The following is a 4,803-nucleotide window of genomic DNA, read 5'->3' on the forward strand; positions in this document are numbered from 1 at the left end:
TATTAACTATCCTAGTTTGTTAAATTGTTGTTTTTTCCAATGTAAATTATTATTTGGTGGCTCTAATAAGTCTCAGATGTTAAAATCAGTGATTTTCCAATGTAATCTGGTGGTTCTAACAACTCTTTTGAAGTTAAACCTTCAAAATAAGACAAACATAGTTACACATATACTCACATTGTTCATTTAGTGAATCACTTTTTGTATCACTACTCTTCTAATGCACAAGGTCATTTTAGACCCATGTGTGTAAACTTGATGTAATAATACAAAAACTAGTTTTCTTCATAAAGTATGAAAGGAAAAATAGATATAATGATCTGTTGTAATAATAAAAAAAAGATATTCAATCACACAGCAGCATTAAATAACAATGCAGGTCATTTTAGACCATGTTGTGCATTAGAAGGTGTTTATATATTGAGCATCAAAGGGTTAATCACAAACCCTCCGACATTCTTTTCCCTGTCAGAAGAGAAAAGACGAGAGACAGATGATCTCTGTTTGCACAAAAACGTTTCTTTGATTTCCGCCAGCGTCTTTCCTCTCCCAAACCACTAAACGGGATACAAAACATGATCTCTTTTGACCGCCAGTCAAGATCCTTATTGGTGCTCCGGTCGGAAGGCCAAAGCTGCGTATTGTCTTTAGATATGGGCTAGATCGTATAGACTGGGCATGTGGTTTTCCTGGCGTGGTGAAAACACAGGAGGGAGAGGAAGACCAGTGTTGGATAGACATTACTGGGGCCATTTATTTTACATTGCTGGAGGATATCAGTGTCGAGGAGGGACACAGCCCATTAACTCAACCTTTGGCTTTTTTAACTTATTTTGCAATGTGCGCACATTTTTGTTCATGCACTTATTTGTTCAGCATTTTAAAATATAAACTTCACAAACCCTGGATTGTATCGCTGTCTGTCTATGTCTCGCTTGCTATAAATTCTGTGAATAAAATGGATGAAAAATAGAATTTTGGATAAAACTTCTGATTAAACGCTGCAAAAAAAGGTGTATCTAAAAATCTCCATGGATAATTTAATCTACAGTCATTTTGTGTCTTTTTGTGTGTGTCTTTTTTAGTCATTTTGTGTCTTTTTTTGGTCATTTTGTGTCCTTTTTAATAATTTTGTGTCTTTTTTTGGTCATTTTGTGTCCTTTTTAATAATTTTGTGTCTTTTTTTTGTCTTTTTAGTCATTTTGTGTCTTCTGTGGTTTTCTTGGTCATTTTGTGTCTTTTTTTGTCATTTTGTGTAATTTTGTGTCTTTTTAGTCATTTTGTGTCTTTTTTTGTCATTTTGTGGTTTTTTTTGGTCATTTTGTGTCTTTTTTTGTCATTTTCTGTATGTTTTTTTAGTAATTTTGTGTCTTTTTTTTGTCATTTTGCATTTTTTTTTACTAATTTTGTGTCGTCATTTTTTTTAGTACATTTGTGTAATTTTGTGTCTCTTTTTGGTCATTTTGTGTCCTTTTTAATAATTTTGTGTCTTTTTTTATGTCTTTTTTAGTCATTTTGTGTCTTCTGTGGTTTTCTTGGTCATTTTATGTCTTTTTTTGTCATTTTGTGTAATTTTGTGTCTTTTTGGTCATTTTGTGTTTTCTTTAGTCATTTTGCATCTTTCTGTGTCTTTTTTTGGTAATTTTAAGTCTTTTTTTCCGTCATTTTGCATCTTTTCATGTTGCTATTGAGCCTTGAGTCCAGTATAGAAGCAACGTTATCCATCAGTAAAAACCTCTCCCCTGGATCATTTCATCTACTTAACATCCGGACTAATACCCGTTTGGTAATGACTTGATAACATTTGCAGGTTTGCTTTAAAGAAGAAAAATCACACTTTAGGATCCTCGACGTGCCAGAATCCATAAAGTTGGAGGCTTTTTAAGGGATCATTTCCTGCAGAGCTTCTGTTTCTTCCTCTCGGCATGGAGCGGAGCTCAACGTCATGCAGCACTGATATGAAAACACCCGTCAGCACAGCCAACAGAGCACCAACAAGCTCTCTTTATGCTTTTATGATGGATTATGGCTCTCGTACGTTAGTGTTCACAGTGGACAAGACTGAATGGCACCAAACCTCTTCTTCTTCTGCAGGAAAACAGACAAAGAAAACACATTAATAATAGTAGAATTATGCATAAACGTCTTATTCAGCCACAAACACGGAGTATTCTGAGTGTTTCGGGTGTGTCTTCCTCTCAATATTTATGGTCAGCATTGTTGTGTCTCTGGATGAACTCCTGTGGTTTTTGATTCATGCTTTCCGTGGCTTGGAGCGAGCTCCACCTCAGGCCATCCAATAATCAAACACACATAAATATGAACACACTTACACACACACACAGAGACAGGGAATACACAATCTGAGGTTATTCACGTCCTGCAGGAAGTGAAAAACTGTGTTCCTGTAAAAGGTTTGAACTTATTGACCGGAAAATACATTTCCGATAAGGACTTTTTTTATTTTCCCGCCTCAGTAAGAGAGTGGTGGTTAGTGGGATTTCCAACAAAGATTCAAGTAGAAGAAGAAGAAACAGGGTAGAGTTCATGGTTTGCACGACACAGAGCTACACTGTAAAAAACAGGAAGCTTAACAAGTATTTTCTTCTTCTATCTATCAATAGTATCTTAATTATCTTGCTTTGAGTATAATTTACCTACTGACCATAGCTTTATGTGCTTATTTAATTATTAGGGCCTCGGGGCAATCTCCCCAGCACTGGTCCCATCCAGCAATATCTGATGGGACCAGTGCTGCTCTACTGTTATACTGTGGATTTCTTCTTCTTCCTCTTCCGGACGCAATTTCGTCCCGCTACTAGTCCTACAACTTGAAGAGTTGCAGGACAAATTATATATCAAAACGTGCAGTTTGATCGGGATCAGTGTGCTATTACTTTTCTCTACAGAATACGAATTTTTCACGATGTAAGTCGCGAAAAACTGCCCAAAATTTTGCATTGAAATGAATGGGACGGCCGACAAAACATGACCGAAAAAGAACAATAATTGTAGATTTTTAAACGTCTACTTCTCCGGCATAATTTCACCTAGAGACTCCATTTAAACTTTAAACAGTAGACACAAGTCTTGTGTATCGGTGTATTAATCCACGTTTCGATAGGTCATATAGTTTTTTATCAATCCCTGTTCAATGACCATGATCATTTTTGGAGAAATTCTGAGATTATAATGGGTGTGTATTGCACGGAATGTTTGTGTCAGAGTGTGTGACATCATCGCCAGAGTGTATGTAGAGCATGGGTCTCAAACTGGCGGCCCGCGGGCCAATTGCGGCCCTCGTCACAATATTTTGTGGCCCCCACCTTGATATGAAAGTTTAATGTGAGTTTTATATGAATGACACTTTACTGTGTTGTGTGTGGAAGGTCCCTTTTATTACTTTTTTGGGGTAATTTTGTCTTTTTTAAATAATTTTGTGTTTTTTTAATAATTTTGTGTCTTTTTTGGTAATTGTGTGTCTTTTTTAAGTAATTTAGTTTTTTTCTGTCATTTTGTGTCTTTTTGGTCACTTTGTGTATTTTTTTGGTCATTTTGTGTCTTTTTAACGTAATTTTTTTAACGTAATGTAGTGTTTTTTCAGTCATTTTGTCTTTTTCTGTAATTTTGTGTCTTTTTTTGGTCATTTTGATACTGCCTCCAGCGGCCCCCAGGTGTGTCACCGGGACGCCCAATATATGTAAACTTATATGTAATGTATATGTATACATATACTTATATGTTAAACACACTAACTGTGGACACATCAACAACAATACATTGGAAATGCAGTTAGAAAACAACATAATGGGATTTTAAGCATGTTTTGTACCAAAAAGTTTCATCAGACAGCCCAGTGTCGACTCAGCAGAGGATGGTTTCGATCCATCGACCTCTGGGTTCTGGGCCCAGCACGCTCCCACTGCGCCACTCTGCTATTAGTTATTAAGGCTTATCAAAGCTGTCTGTGAAAAATCTATTTAATAATTACTTAATTCTAAAAAAAAGAGAATTACTGCATGTTTAAAATTACATGCAAAATCCCAAAGTGGATATGTTAATTTATGGGAGACACCCGAGCGACCGGGAGAAAACCCATAGAGAAATGTGTTAGATGGTAAATTTAAGTTTTACCTAATTTGAATATGTTCTGGGGCAATTTAGAGTGTCCAATAAGTCTAAAATCTATATATTTATGGGAGAAACCTACGGAGCCCGTAGAGGAACATGGTGAAAATAAAATAAAACTTTGGTTTCCTGTGAGCACAAGAAACATTTCTGGGAAACCAAAGATTTCTTTTATTTTCACCATGTCCCTTAACGGGATCCATAGAAACAGCGACCAGGAGAAAACCCATAGAGAAATATGACTGATGGTAAATTTAAGTTTTAACTAAGTTTTTAAAATATATTCGCGAACCTGGTGAAAACCCTACATGAGATCATCACTTACTTACCAACTTTGATCGTTTTTTTTTTTAAATATATACTTATGGGCTATTCAGAGTGTTCAATTAGCCTATAATGTATATATATATATATACGGGAAACCCTGAGCAACCAGGAGAAAACCCAACGTGATATCATCACAGACTATTAACTAGTTTTGATCAAATGTTTTTTTTTTTTGACACACAGGTCACCTGACACACAAGTCACCTGACACCCAGGTCACCTGACACACAGGTCACCTGACACACAGGTCACCTGACACACAAGTCACCTGACACACAGGTCACCTGACACACAGGTCACCTGACACACAAGTCACCTGACACACAGGTCACCTGACACACAAGTCAC

At 36.3% G+C, this 4,803-nt stretch overlaps 1 non-coding gene across 1 annotated transcript; it reads right to left on the reverse strand.

Annotated features, from left to right (window-relative positions):
- Positions 1-3,865: 3,865 nt before the first annotated feature.
- trnal-cag (transfer RNA leucine (anticodon CAG)) lies at positions 3,866-3,937 on the reverse strand. The gene has a single exon. It is a non-coding gene; the product is annotated as a tRNA-Leu (tRNA).
- Between the last annotated feature and the right edge of the window lie 866 nt (positions 3,938-4,803).

Source organism: Centropristis striata, chromosome 21 (genome assembly GCF_030273125.1).
Source record: "Centropristis striata isolate RG_2023a ecotype Rhode Island chromosome 21, C.striata_1.0, whole genome shotgun sequence".
Lineage (NCBI taxonomy): Eukaryota > Metazoa > Chordata > Actinopteri > Perciformes > Serranidae > Centropristis > Centropristis striata.